We start from the raw sequence: 16587 nt of genomic DNA on the forward strand, positions 1-16587 counted from the left end.
TTGAGAGTTGTTCCAATGACGGGGGCCGGGTTCCAGTCCCCCGGCCCGTGTCGCGAACACGAGCTCAGAACTTAGGGTAGGCGGGGTAGTGGCTGGAAAAAATACCTCTTTTCTAGTAGACACTGGAGTCACTTTCTCTCTCTTAACTTCCTACTCTGGCCCAACTCAAGACTCAGAACTCACAATCAAGGGGGTCTCTGGAGTTCCCCTAAGGCCAAAAATCAGTCCTCCATTACTCTGTCAATTTGGAAAATCGACCTTTATACACTCATTCCTCATTATACACTCAGTGCCCAATGGCACTCCTAGGGAGAGATTTGTTATCCAAATTGGGGGTCTTTATTACCATACCCCCCCATACAGTCTCTATATTCTGCATGTAGATGGCACCTGGACAGTCCCTATCCCTCACCCCTGACCTTCCCTCGGATCTACCCGCCTTAGACCCCCAAGTCTGGGACACTGATCACCCATCCATAGCCAAACATCATCCCCCAGTCTACATTACCCTAAAAGACCCCTCGACTATAATCACCCAACAACAGTACTCTCTCACCCCAGAGGCCCACAAGGGACTTAAGCCTATCATAGACCGTCTTCTTTAAGCCTCTATCTTAATTCCTACCAATTCACCACACAACACCCCTATTCTGGCAGTAAGGAAGGGACCAAACTCTTGGAGACTGGTCCAGGGTCTGCAAATAATCAATGAGGCCATCATGCCGACACTCCCAGTAGTCCCTAACCCTTACACCCTTCTGTCTACCACACCCCCAACTGCAACCCACTTCACAGTATTAGATCTCAAAGACGCCTTTTTCACCGTCCCCCTCCACCCCCTCTCCCAACCCTTTTCCGCCTTCACCTGGCAAGACCCTGAGACTCACGTTACCCAACAATTAACATGGACAGTTCTCCTCCAGGGGTTCAGAGACAGTCCCCACTTTTTTGGGCAGGCTTTACAAAAGGACCTATAGACACTCGACCTAGCCCTGAGTCATCTCCTCCAATACGTAGATGACCTCCTCCTTTGTAGCCCAACCCGAAAATTCTGCCTCCAACATACTGCCAAACTCCTTGCAGCCCTGGGATCCTGGGGTTATCAGGTATCCCAATCTAAGGCCCAAATAACCCAGACAAACGTCACCTACCTGGGGCTCTCCATATCCCATCAACAAAGAACTATTCCCCCAGATAGAATCCAGGCCTTAATTAACTGTCCACTTCCAAAAATGAAAAGGGAACTCCTGTCTATCCTTGGCCTCCTAAATTTTTTCCATATCTGGATCCCTAACTTCTCCCTCATTGCAAAGCCCCTCTATGAGGCAACTAAAGGATGTCTGGATGAGCCCCTCTTTAATCCCACCTTGCTGGCCAATCCTCTTTGCCAGTTCACCCAGAGCCTCCTCCGAGTGCCAACTCTTCACCTGCCAGATCACACCAGACCATTCTTTCTCTTTGCACATTCCAACCAAGGACAAGCCCTGGGGCTTCTATGTGAGCAGGCCGGAGACACCTGGGCTCCCATAGCCTATCTATTAAAACAGCTGGACATGGTGACCAAGGGGTGGCCTCCCTGCATACAGGCCATGGCTGCTATTGCAGCCCTCGTACCCAAAGCAAATAAACCCTCTAGACATGCCCCTTTAACAGTCTGTTCTCCACACACCTTCTGAGACTTACTATCACATCGGGCTTTCCTCTCCCTCCCGCCTTCCAGGGTATAGGTCCTACATGCCTTTCTCCTCGACCCTCAGCTCTCATTCTCCCCCTGCTCTCCCTTTAACCCCGCCAGCTTATTACCCATGTCCTTAACACAATAAAGCCTACAGTGAGCATTTTTTATCTTCACTTCATCGCTGCAGTATGTTGGATCATGTAATGGTCTTTTAGAATCAATGATGACATGGGCTTTGAATAATTCCTTGGTAGGTGCTCTGGTAGGACCTGTACCATCTAAATGCTCTTCAAATTCTTTATCTGTTAAAGAACCATTGGTTATCAGCTCGAATTGAAGTGGCTTCAGGAGCAGGAAGAGCAGAAACATGGGCTGCATGTTGATCAGAGTCCCCATATTTCCCTGAAGGGAACACAAGAGAGAAGGAGTTATGTCCGCTGTGAGGCTGTACCTTCTGTTACTGTGCAGGCCCATTCTACCACCTACTGCTGTCTGAGCTCTAAGACTTTGGGCAGTTTTAAAACTGACATCTCAGTTCTATTTCAATACCAGGAAAATATTTACTCCAAAGTGACCTTAGAGGACCTATACTTAGTCTGGAAGACTGGGTAAGAGGGAAAAGTGAAAGAAGAAGGAGAGAAAAGGAGAAAACGGTGGAGAGAGACCACGGTGAAGAGAAACACAGAGAGAAGGTAACAAGGAAGAATTGAGGAAGAGAGTAAGAGAGAGATGAAGGCCAGGAGAGAAGGGTAAATGCAGACAAGAGGTCAAGAGGGCAGTGGGGCGAGAGGCAGAAAGGAGGCTCATGTGCTCTCTCTTTCTGAAGTAAATGCATCTGTTCTCTTCCTGGGGTTAAGAGCTTGCCCTGAAAAGAGCTGCACATGATCCCCTCTTCCCCTCACCAACATCCTGCTTTTCTGAGGACCATTCTTCATCTTCTGACTTTCTCCTCTTGCTCATTTCTAAACACCAATGCCCTTCACAAGGGATCAAGCAAGATCCATCACGTAATGTGAGCACCACATGTGTGTGGATTGGTGTTAATACCGTTACCATCACCTCATTGCCTGGAATTGTGTGTCTGTGTTACAGTCTCCTCTGCCTCCTCTCCCCACTGAGAAGAACTCTTCCACTAAGGTGCATTACTGACCTTGAGAGTCTTTTTCCAATCTTTTCTTTAAAGTAGACTTCATATTTCCTTCTCAGGTTTTCCTATCTCTAAATTCTTCCCATCCTGTGTGCCTGTGTGCCATCATGGTACCCTCATCATCAGAGACTTCACAGTCACAACTTTCCTTCCATATGTGTGTGTCTTCATGTCTATTCATCCCACTGTAGGAGCACTAATATTTCCCCAATACTTGTCATATACATGAGGAAGTGTATTTGTCACACAAATATGGGAAACTGGGTAGATGCCTTATATTTTTCAGGAATTCGACTGCTTCAAAATGAAATGGAAATATTATTTTGGCACCTACTTCTGAGACATGTCATTATAATGCTTCATGCTAATTATGTTAAGGATTTTAAGACAAGCATTCTTTAAGGGAGCCTGAGCTGTAGTGACCTGTGGCCCAGAAAACAGACCCAAGTGCTAGACATCAGGGCACAGTTTACTATAGTGGAAAGTGTCATCATTCACAGAGGACTCCTGGGTCTATTGATCATTTTTTATTTCGATTTCAAATCTGATTATTAAGCATTAATTCTCCTAAAAGGCTTTCTTTCCAGGGAAAGGCAAGTACCTTAGGTACACTCAGTTCAGTTCAGTCACTCAGTCGTATCCGACTCTTTGCAACCCCATGAATCGCAGCACGCCAGGCCTCCCTGTCCATCACCAACTCCCAGAGTTTACTCAAACTCATGTCCATCGAGTCGGTGATGCCATCCAGCCATCTCATCCTCTGTCGTTCTCTTCTCCTCCTGCCCCCTTCCCTCCCAGCATCAGGGTCTTTTCCAATGAGTCAACTCTTCACATGAGGTGGCCAAAGTACTGGAGTTTCAGCTTCAGCATCAGTCCTTCCAATGAACACCCAGGACTGATCTCCTTCAGGATGGACTGGTTGGATCTCTTTGCAGTCCAAGGGACTCTCAAGAGTCTTCTCCAACACCACAGTTCAAAAGCATCAATTTTTCGACGCTCAGCTTTCTTCACAGTCCAACTCTCACATCCATACATGACTACTGGAAAAACCATAGCCTTGACTAGACACTCCTTTGTTGGCAAAGTATGTCTCTGCTTTTTAATATGCTGTCTAGGTTGGTCATAACTTTCCTTCCAAGGAGTAAGTGTCTTTTTATTTCATGGCTGCAATCACCATCTGCAGTGATTTTGGAGCCCCCAAAAAATAAAGTCTGACACTGTTTACACTGTCTCCCCATCTATTTCCCATGAAGTGATAGGACCAGATGCCATGATCTTAGTTTTCTGAATGTTGAACTTTAAGGCAACTTTTTCACTCTCCTCTTTCACTTTCATCAAGAGGCTTTTTAGTTCCTCTTCACTTTCTGCCATAAGGGTGGTGTCATCTGCATATCTGATGTTATTGATATTTCTCTCGGCAATCTTGATTCCAGCTTGTGCTTCATCCAGCCCAGCGTTTCTCATGATGTACTCTGCATATAAGTTAAATAAGCAGGGTGACAATATACAGACTTGATGTACTCCTTTTCCTATTTGGAACCAGTCTGTGGTTCCATGTCCAGTTCTGACTGTTGCTTCCTGACCTGCATATAGGTTTCCCAAGAGGCAGGTCAGGTGGTCTGGTATTCCCATCTCTTTCAGAATTTTCCAGTTCATTGTGATCCATACAGTCAAAGGCTTTGGCATAGTAAATAAAGCAGAAATAGATGTTTTTCTGGAACTCTCATGCTTTTTTGATGGTCCTAGGGAGCAAGCTTCTTGACCTTTCTTTGCCCATGGCCTCCTTGACTCATTGAGTCCTTGTGTAACAGGAGGGAAAGGGGCAGAGCACAACTTTTGAAAGAATGATATAGCCCAAGGACACAATATAAAACAATTAGAATCAAATGGGACCAAGATGGCAGGCAAGACTAGACCTTGATCTTCAATCAGCAAGTTAAATAACACACCCAGAGGTGCCAGGACAGTTCCAAAGCACAGTCAAAAGACCAAGGAGTGGGCCGGTGGCTAGAATCTAGGAAATCTCCACCCCTTCCCCAAAATAGTTGGAATAATCCTCCTACTCATTAGCATATGAAATTACCCAACCTATAAAAATTAATCATGCCACATTTCACAGCCTTACTCACCCTCTGTGATGGCCCACACTCTGTCTGTGGAGTATGCTTCTCTCTGAATCTTCATAAATCCATTTCTTACCTATCACTTTGTCTCTCACTGAATTCTTTCTGGGATGAGACATCAAGAATCTGAACTTCATTAGGCCCCGAAACCAGGTACCATGGGTTTTGTCTGGGTTTGAGTCGCAGCGCATGAGCTCAAGTCCCAGTCTGAGGTAGATGGTTTCACTTGTATAGTCAATGCTTCAGAGAGTGGCCGTGTTAAGGACTGGGCTGGAGAGATCCTGATACTGAGAATATTCACCTCCCCTAAGAGTGTCAGAGCTTGGAATAGGAAAACAGAAAAGCAAGGTTGAACAGCTGAGATAAGTATATTTTTGAGGTTGCCGTTAAGTAAAAATAAAAATCATAAATAATAATGGCTAAGATCATGGGCAATTATGTGCCAAGCACTAAATAAAGCACTCTACATCCTCCTCCTCCTGGTCATCATCATCCAAGCAAGCTTATGATAAAGATATTCTTTGTAATATAGTTTTTGTTTTGACTGTATTTAGGATCTCTTTGTGAAGAGATGTTGTCTGAAATCTTACTTTAGGTCTGGCAGAAACTTTTGTTTGTTTTTTTGTTTTGCTTTTTAATTTTTATTTTTTTTAACACCGAAACATTTTGTATTGGGGTATAGACAATTAACAATGTAGTGATAGTTTCAGGTAAAAAGCAAATGAACTTAGCCATATATATATACATAGGGCTTCCCTCATAGCTCAGTCGGTAAAGAATTTGCCTGCAAAGCAGGAGACTCAGGTTCGATTCCTGGGTCGGGAAGATTCCCTGGAGAAAGAAATGGCAACCCACTCCAGTATTCTTGCGTATTGCATAGGCAGAGGAGGCTGGCAGGCCCCAGTCCATGGGGTTGCAAGAGTTGGAAATGACTTAGCGACTAAAGCAACACCACTACCGTTCTCCCCCAAACACCCCTCCCATCCAGACTGGAACATAACATTGAACAGAGTTCCATGTTCCATACAATAGGTCTTTATTGGTTATCCATTTTAAATATAGCAATGTGTACATGTAGGTCTGGCAGAATCTTAGTTCAAGCCCTTGTGACAAGTCAGCCTGATTTCCACATTTCTGTTCTTCAGTGCTATTCTATGGCTCCCTTCAATCTAGTTTCCTTACCTGACGCTAGAGTGTACCTCCTTCCCTAGGCTGTCTTTGTAATCCTATAAGAGACTACCAGAAACAGACAGACCACCAAAGTGACAAGTACTAAAATAATTTCTGAGCCACTAGAGAGCCATCTATGGGGTCACACAGAGTCGGACACGACTGAAGCAAGTTAGCAGCAGAGAGCTGTTAAAAAAACAGATCCACTTTCCACAAAGCCTGGCTGTGCTGCTGCAGGACAGTTTTCTGGTTTTGTTTTGTTTTGTTTTGTTTTTAACTCCACTGTTCTCTTGCTAGAAGAGAAGATCTTCACTGGGACAACCTGAGTGATTTTCTAATATCGACAACCCAGAAACCCTGACCAAGGTGGAGATGGATGTTAATATTTGATTCCAGGGTGGATCCAGTTTGTAGACATGTGAGCAGACAAGGGGCGCTACAATCAGGTCGATTTGAGGGCACACATCACAAAGCGGAGAGAAGAGGAAATCTGAAGATAGGCAATCAGAGAATGGGCCAAGAAAGAAACAACTGATCCTAAGTGTTGATGTGAGAGAGGGTACTCTGTGTGTGAGCATGTTCAGAAGCCATTCCTCACACCCCCACTTTCACTCTCTCATCAGCCTCCTTAAGATGGCTCTTCAGCAGAGTGATCCCATTGGGACAAACCAGGGACCTCTGTGCACATCCAGGGGACCCTGGAGTCTCTGTGGCATCTTGGGCTGGAGAGAGCAGGACAGGGTGACCATGGCCAGTGGAGTTGAGGCTCCTGTAGCACCAGGGCCAGGACAGCACTTCATTTTGTATGTCCTCTAAGCTCTTCATCCTTTGTTTATGAATTCATGCTGTGGTTTCAGGCTTCTTAAAATCTTCATTCACCCCCAAGTATATGCATTTTCACTTACTCTATCTTATTTCTTTATGGATTTTTAAAAATTTAAAACTTTCATCCATCTGGAATTTATTTTGAAGTATAATGGGAGGTGGGGTTTTTTTTTCACATGGTTTCTATGTAATCTCAGCACCAGTTCTTCAGGGAATAATGTTTATTGTCTCATCTCTAGCTTAGAAGTTACCTATGTGTTTAATAATTCTTTTTTTCTGAATATATTGTATTTTGATCCTATGTTTACTATTCGTATGCCAACTATAAGCTTTTACTTATTATCATTAATAAAGAATGTTAATATGTAACGAAGCAATCCACCTTTATTCCTCTTTTTATCCAAAAACTTAGTACAGGGACACAGCAGAAAGTAAATTAGTGGCAGATTAGGGCTGAAGGTAGGAATAGAGATTAGCTGTCAATGGTCAGAGAAACAGACAGACAGACAAGGACAAAGACAAACATAGAGACAGAGAGCACAGACCAGATAGTGTGAAGTACACTCATGCAATGCTTCTTAAGTTTCTTCTGGTAACCTCACACTGCAAAATCACTTTACTTCCTGTGTAATTCATACTTGATGGTTTTTCATCCTACCTGATTGGTCAGGATCTCTGTGAATGGACCCAGAAATTTGCACTTGAAACAAATTCACGAGGTGATACTCAACCCACTAGAGTTTGAGAATCGATTTCTTACTCTACATAAAAGTGTGCTTATTATGAAGAAAACATCCTCCTAGAGTGGCAAAAGTGTGAGGCTTTTTCAGTAAATGTTTCTGGGTAGAGATTGAGATGAATTCCTTTCCCCTTTTGGCTGTTGTGAATTAGGCTGCTTTGAACGTCGGTGTACAAACAGCTGGTTAGGTCTAACTTTTCTTCTTTGCTTTTAAACTTGCTTGGGAGTTTTAAGGAAGCTTAGGTTTACAGACTGGGAAGGGCCTGAGAGAGGCTGTCTATCTAGAGCGTCTCCTCCTAAAGTGTGGGTACTGAGTCCCAGATCAGGACTCTTTATCCAAAATATTTTAAAAAATTGAGATGGGTCAAAGTTTCCTTAAGTACATGAATATATATCTCTGAGGGAATATTCAGCGGTGTTTTCAATGTAAATTACTTTAAGAAGAAAAACAGGATTTGTAAATAGAATTTAATATGAGACGTTAATAGACACTCATCATTATAATAATTATATAGCCCCAACCACAGAAGAGAAACACTAAATTTGCATCTTTCAAACTGGTAATTATTATACTTTCAACCTCATTGCTGGTGAGAGGGTGATAAGGGGGAAAATCCTATATTCTGGTGACAGTGAAAACCTTGGCAAGTATAATAAAAATTTTTTTAAATCTGATACTTCCCCTCCATTTTAATAGCTAGAATTCTAAGTACCATAATTTAGATAGCAATGTGGACAGCAAGTTTTATTGCATAGGAACAAAAAGTTCAACTTTGAAAACATAAATGTCAATGAATTTAAGGAAAGTTTAAATTACCTTGGATATGTTCATGGACATGAAAAAAATGCCACTACAATCATAACTATAAGAGCTAATATTTGAGATAATCAGTGTTCAATATTCATAGAATCATATATTCTTAGAATGGGTTACTTACCAAAATATACAAATATATTAATCAATAAAATTTTACAGATGCAGAATATTCATAAGATAGCAATGGGAATGTCTGGTTACAAGTGACAGGAGTACGGCTGTTCAAGACGGCAGAATAGGACATGTGCTCATCTCCTGCGAGAGGACCAAAATTGCAACTAGCTATTAGACAATCATTGACAGGAAGATGCTGGAACACCAAAATAAGATACCCCAGGTCCAAAGACAAAGAAGGAGCTGCAGCTAGATGGTAGGAGGGGTGCAATATGATAAAATCAAATCCCATACCAGCCAGGTGAGTGACCCACAAACTGGGGAACAATAATACCAAAGTTCTCCCACTGTTGTGAAGGTTCTGAGCCCCATGTCAGGCTTCCCAGTTTGGGGATCCGACAAAGAAACTGGGGATCTGACAAAGAGACTGGGGATCCCCAGGGAATCTGGCCTTCAAGGTCAGCAGGATTTGACTGCATGACTTCCACAGAACTGGGGGAAACAGAGATGCCAGTCTTGGAGGGCACAAAAAAAATCTTATGAGCACCAAGACCCAGAGGAAAGGAGCAGTAAGTCCACAGGGGGGTAGAACCAAAACCACCTGCTAGTGTTGGAGGGCCTCCTGGGGAGGAGTGGGCTGGCAGGGGCTCAACACAGGGACAGGGGCAGTGGCAGCAACAGGCCAGGAAGGTCCCCCTTGGTGTAAGCCCTCTTGGAGGTCGCCGTTAACCCTGCCATAGAGCCTCAGGCCAAACAACTACCAGGGAGGGGGTGATACCCCACCGTGAGCAGATAATTAGATTAAAGCTTTACTGAGCAAGGCCCTGCCCACCAGAGCAAGACCCAGTTTTTCCCATCACCAGTCCCTCCCATCAGGAAGCTTATACTGGCTGCTTGACCTCCTCCATCAGACGGCAGACAGAAGAAGCAAAAAGCACAGTCCCACAGCAACTAAAATGAAAACCACATTACAGAAAATTAACCATGATGAAAAGGAGAAAGTTATGTCCCAGATATAACTGGGGCACAGTTGGGTAAACAATGGAGAAGATGCAAGAAATGTTTATCAAAGACTTGCAAGAACTAAAGAACAAGCAAATAGAAATGAATAATACACTAGAAGGAATCAATAGCAGAATAGCTGAGGCAGAAGAACAGATAAATGTCCTGGAGAACAGAATGGTGGAAATCACCGCCACAGAACAGAATATAGAAAAAAAGAATGAAAAGAAATGAGATAGCCTGAGAACTCTGGGACAACATTAAACACACCAAACGTTCACATTATAGGGGTCCCAGGAGGAGACAAGAGAAAAGACCTGAGAAAATATTTGAAGAGATAATAGCTAAAAACTTCCCTAACATGGGAAAGGAACTAGTCAACCAAGTCCAGGAAGCACAGAGAGTCCCAGGCAGGATAAACCCAAGGAGGAACACACTGAGATGCATAGCAATCAAACTGACGAAAATGAAAAACAAAGATAAAATATTAAGAGCAACAAGGGAAAAACAACAAACAGCATACAAGGAAACTCCCATTAGCTGATTTCTCAACAGAAACTCTACAAGCCGGAAGGGAATGGCAGGATATATTTAAAGTGATGAAAGGGAAGAACCTGCAACCAAGAATACTGAGCAAGACTCTTGCTCAGATTTGCTGGAGAAATCAAAAGCTTTCCAGATAAGCAAAAGTTAAGAGAATTCAGCACCACCAAACCAGCTTTACAACAAATGCTAAAGGAACTTCTCTAGGCAGGATACACAGAGAAGGAAAAAACCTACGCAAAATAAACCCAAAACAATTAAGAAAACTGTAATAGGATCATACATATCAATAATTACCCTAAATGTAGATGGATTAAATGCACCAACCAAAAGACATAGACCAGCTGGGAAGATGAAAACATGTGCATGTGCGCACTTCCACTTACCATATCACTCTGTTTGACCCCCCAGATTGTATGTAATTATTTTATATTGTTAGGTTAATCATGTTCCCATCATGGCTTGCAACTGTTATTACTTTTTATTTTTGTCTGGATATAGATTGTGAAAACTGATAAATATCTTTTCCTATTGTGATTATGTAACTACTACTCAATACCATTGTATCATAATTGATCAACAGAAAAATAATAGAACTCTATATCACCAAAACTACGATTTAACAGAAAAACCTGTAATCACTTTTTATTTTTTTATTTTTATTTTTTTCCATATTGAACAATATGATAGGTTTATTTATGTTAAGATAATTAACGTATTTGAATTTTTTCCCAGCCTAAGGTTTTTCTTAGCATTCTGTGTTATAGATAAGATGTAGCAGCAACTTAGGTATGTATACAGTGCAGGATATTTCTGGTTAAATATTTGTAAGGTGGCTTCAGTTTACAAAGCTGTTCCATATTCATTACTTGGTTGGAGCTACACAGCAGCTCAGTGAGGGCCTGAATTCTTTGTCCTGTTTCATAGTGAGGATCATTGAGGTGCCATAGGCCTGACTGACTTGCCCACAGCAACACGTGTAAGGCAGAATTCGACCCAGGTCCTCTAACTCCGCAGTCAATGATGTTGCCACTACCTCTGCCCTGAGTTCTTCCACGTCCAAATCCGATACATGGATCCTTTGTAGTGCTTAGTCACCACAGGGGAAAAATGTTTCTTTTTTTTTTTTCCATTTATTTTTATTAGTTGAAAGCTAATTACTTTACAATATTGTAGTGGTTTTTGCCATACATTGACATGAATCAGCCATGGATTTACATGTGTTCCCCATCCCGATCCCCCCTCCCGCCTCCCTCTCCATCCCATCCCTCTGGGTCTTCCCAGTGCACCAGCCCTGTAATCACTTTTTAAAATCCAGATGCATATCAGAATTATCTTGAAGTTTTTTGAAAAATACAAATACCCAGGTGTTACTTTTTTTTTTCTCCAGAGCTCCAGATAACTGTCTAATGAGCAGTCATGTTTAAAAACAACTGGACTATATGATGATCTTTTATCTAGTTTATCACTTTTTCTATTTCATATTCAGTGCTCCCATTTCATTTAGTTGATGTTTTCTAATTTCTTCAACTCTTTTTTTAAATTAATTAATTAATTTTAATTGGAGGCTAATTACTTTACAATATTGTAGTGATTTTTGCCATACATTGACATGAATCAGCCATGGGTGTACATGTGTCCCCCATCCTGAATCCTCTCCCTCCTCCCTCCCCATCCCATCCCTCAGGGTCATCCCAGGGCACCAGCCCTGAGCACCCTGTCTCATGCATCCAACCTGGACTGGCAATCTATTTCACATATGATAATATACGTGTTTCAATGCTATTCTCTCAAATCATAACTTTTTTTAAAATGTTCTTTCTCAAGCCTTTATGAAGAGTAGTAGAAAAGCTTTTGTATACACATATATAAATAATATGTACAATATATACTTTAGAAAACTTATAAATTTTTGCCCAACTAAAGATTTTATGACATTTTGATTCCACTTGTTTGACTTAGTACGAACAGAAGGCCAGATTTCTAATTAAAAAAATAGATATGCGATGACCAACAAGGTTTACTGCCTAGCACAGGAAACTATAGTCAATATCTTGTAATAACTTACAGCAGAAAATAATTTTAAAAATAATATATGTGTATATGTATAACTGAATCATCTTGCTGTGTACCTGAAACATTTTAAGTCAACTATGCGTCAATAAAATATATATATTAAGAGAGGAAAAAAAAAAAAAAAACTAGTGACAGGAGTGCCAAAGAAACTAGTGACAGGAGTGCCAGGAAGACCTGTACTGACTCACAGAAACAGATGTCTGAGACACACAGCAGGATGAAGAAATCCAATCCTTCCCTCTTTGTTTTTTCTCTCATTCCACTCTGCTTTCTATGCTAGCTACACGCACAGGCAGGGACTCTCCACAGACGAGCAGAGACATTTATCCAACATAACAAATATCTTTTTTGATTGGCCTCATTTCTGTCACGTGCATAAATCCTTGAACGTGAACTCCCCTGACTGGTCCACCTGAAGCTCAGATCCTTCTCTGAGAAGAAAAGGCAAAACCACAAGTTAAAACCCAAGTAGCACTGCAATGGCTGACAGAAAGGCTGTTCCCCTACAACACAAACAAAGGAATGGACACCAGATACAAAAGTAGCAAATGTCCATTTGAAAAAGCTGGGGAAAAAATCAAAACACAGAAGATATCTGCAACGTGGTCCCAAATAATGTTTGAAATAAAGATTACATGGTGAGGGAGGGGAAGCCCTAAACATAACCTTATTCAACTGCTCTTTCTGAAGGGTTAATTTCTTATAGTGATCTTGAAAGCTGTCAATTTCTCAAAATTAAAATAATTCTGAGGAAGCATCATTGAAGAAATGTATCTTTAAGAGCTGGTTTGGACATGTTATTCAATATTAAGTGCCAATTTCTCAGAATGCCACATTCTCGTATCAGCAAACTCCTACCCTTTCTCAGCATCAGGTAATGTCAGTTCCTCAGTTTAGATAGTTAAACACAAGAGAGAGTCTAAACACTCAGTCCTTACAATTAGACTTACCTTTATGAGTAAACCCCAGAGTATTTCTCTATTAAATTCTGGAAGGAAAATCTCACCTTAAGCAACTTTAAGTTTATACTTTTTCACCTTATCTTCAACAAAGGAGGCAAGGATATACAATGGAAAAAAGACAATCTATTTAACAAGTGGTGCTGGGAAAACTGGCCAACCACTTGTAAAAGAATGAAACCAGAACACTTTCTAACACCATACACAAAAATAAACTCAAAATGGAATAAAGATCTAAATGTAAGACCAGAAACTATAAAACTCCTAGAGGAGAACATAGGCAAAACACTCCCCGACATAAATCACAGCAGGATCCTCTATGACCCACTTCCCAGAATATTGGAAATAAAAGCAAAAATAAACAAATAGGACCTAATGAAACTTAAAAGCTTTTGCACAACAAAGGAAACTATAAGCAAGGTGAAAAGACAACCCTCAGAATGGGAGAAAATAGCAAACGAAGCAACAGACAAAGGATTAATCTCAAAAATACACAAGCAACTCCTGCAGCTCAATTCCAGAAAAATAAATGACCCAATCAAAAAATGGGCCAAAGAACTAAACAGACATTTCTCCAAAGAAGACATACAGATGGCTAACAAACACATGAAAAGATGCTCAACATCACTCATTATCAGAGAAATGCAAATCAAAACCACAATGAGGTACCATCACATGCCAGTCAGGATGGCTGCTATCCAAAAGTCTACAAGCAATAAATGCTGGAGAGGGTATGGAGAAAAGGGAACCCTCTTACACTGTTGGTGGGAATGCAAACTAGTACAGCCCCTATGGAGAACAGTGTGGAGATTTCTTAAAAAACTGGAAATAGAACTGCCATATGACCCAGCAATCCCACTTCTGGGCATACACACTGAGGAAACCAGATCTGAAAGAGACACGTGCACCCCAATGTTCATCGCAGCACTGTTTATAATAGCCAGGACATGGAAGCAACCTAGATGCCCATCAGCAGACGAATGGATAAGGAAGCTGTGGTACATATACACCATGGAATATTACTCAGCCATTAAAAAGAATTCATTTGAATCAGTCCTAATGAGATGGATGAAGCTGGAGCCCATCATACAGAGTGAAGTAAGCCAGAAAGATAAAGACCATTACAGTATACTAATACATATATATGGGATTTAGAAAGATGGTAACGATAACCCTATATGCAAAAAAGAAAAAGAGACACAGATGTACAGAACAGACTTTTGGACTCTGTGGGAGAAGGCGAGGATGGGATGTTTCGAGAGAATAGCATCGAAACATGTATATTATCTATAGTGAAACAGATCACCAGCCCAGGTTGGGTTCATGAGACAAGTGCTCGGGCCTGGTACACTGGAAGACCCAGAGGGATCGGGTAGAGAGGGAGGTGGGAGGGGGGATCGGGATGGGGAATACATGTAAATCCATGGCTGATTCATGTCAATGTATGACAAAAACCACTACAATATTGTAAAGTAATTAGCCTCCAACTAATAAAAATAAATGAAAAAAAAAAAGTTTATACTTTTTACTATCATATAGAAGCAATAATTGGAGAAGGCAATGGCACCCCACTCCAGTACTCTTGCCTGGAAAATCCCATGGACAGAGGAGCCTTGTAGGCTGCAGTCCATGGGGTCACTAGGAGTCAGACATGACTGAGCGACTTCACTTTCACTTTTCATTTTCACTCATTGGAGAAGGAAATGGCAACCCACTCCAGTGTTCTTGCCTGGAGAATTCCAGGGACGGGGGAGCCTCGTGGGCTGCCATCTAAGGGGTCACAGAGTCAGACACGACTGAAGCGACTTAGCAGCAGCAGCAGCAGAGGCAATAATTATGCTTCAGACCTTCAGACCTATAAACAAACTGAGAATGGGATCAGTATGAGAAAACCTGGAGAACAATGTGATCCTTATGGGCCATTAGAGGATCAATGGGTTCACTGAAATGCACTCCTTTTGGTGAATTCAAGACATTTCTTCCCCTTAGGGTCACTGTGATGGCTCGAGGATCTGGAGCTTTCGGAAGTGCAGAGAGTAGAGAGACACTAAGTAAGAGTTTCTCAGTAATTGAAAATCAACCTTCAGAGCACAAATGTAGAGTAATTTTAACATCTTATGTTGCAATAATGGAGTCAAAGCTAGGTCTCAGATCACAGAACTCTCTCTCGGTTGTAGCTTTCTGCAAATTTATATTTGTTCATACCCTGTTTAGCCTTTTTTGTATGATTTTGCAAAAATGTTTATAGATTTGCTGCATTGATATTTACTATATTTTCATGTAACAGCAATGTGAATTTATTTAGTTTAAAGGATTTTTACAGATCAGATGACAATGTAAGTATTTATTCATTTAGTTTTGGACATGCCAGGCACAGGCGGGATCTTAGATCCCTGATCAGGGATTGAACCAGTGCCCCCTGGAGTGGAAGTGCTGAGTTTTAACCACTGAAAATGAAAGTGAAGTCACTGAGTCGTCTCCAAGTCTTTGTGACCCTATGGATAGTGGCCTACCCGGCTCCTCCATCCACGGGATTTTCCAGGCAAGAATTTTGGAGTGGGTTGCCCTTTCCTTCTCCAGGGGATCTTCTGGACCCAGGGACCCAACCTGAGTCTCCTGCATTGCAGGCAGACTCTTTACTGTCCGAGCCACCAGCCTGGAGCACCTGAAATGTCCTTCAGTGTGAGTTTAGAAGGAAATGACTAAGATATACAAGGCATGGCCACTGGTTTGACTGATTTCATTATCTTGTCCTTCTCACAGATTAGGATTAGTAGAAAAATAGAAGTATGGAATATGGTGGGAGAGATTATCCCATAGATTTTCTTGGGAAGAGAAAGATAAATCTAGTGAGACAATTGGCTGCATATCAGTAAAAACAGCAACATAGGTTCCAGTGTTCGTTCCATGTAGCCCATACACACACACTCTCTCTCTCTCCCCAGTGTATGTTGGACTTGAGATCAAAGTAATTTTAGAAAACATTAAGGATATTGATACAAGTACAGTAACATATTTTTTTCTTACTTAGGATTGAGTAAGGTATGTTTTTCATTTCTTTTCTTTTAGCCGTGCTGCCCATCAGACAGGATCTCAGTTTTCCAACTGGGGATTAAACCCAGGACATGGCAGTGAAAGCATGGAATCCTAGCCACTAGACTACCAGGAAACCACCAAGAATGTCTTTATTATGCAAAAGAGGTGCACAGGCATTAAGAAAATGATTGAAAGACCTGCTTACACACAGACACTGAATTACATACCCATATACACAAGTGCACAGAAAACTTTACCTGAAACAAATCACATAATAATAATAATTCCTATGGCAAAAGACAGCAAAAAAATTTTTTTTACAAACCTAGTTACATCTGGTTTAAAGTAAATTGCATTT

The sequence above is a fragment of the Cervus elaphus genome, chromosome 12, assembly GCF_910594005.1.
Source record: "Cervus elaphus chromosome 12, mCerEla1.1, whole genome shotgun sequence".
Classification (NCBI taxonomy): Eukaryota; Metazoa; Chordata; class Mammalia; order Artiodactyla; family Cervidae; genus Cervus; species Cervus elaphus.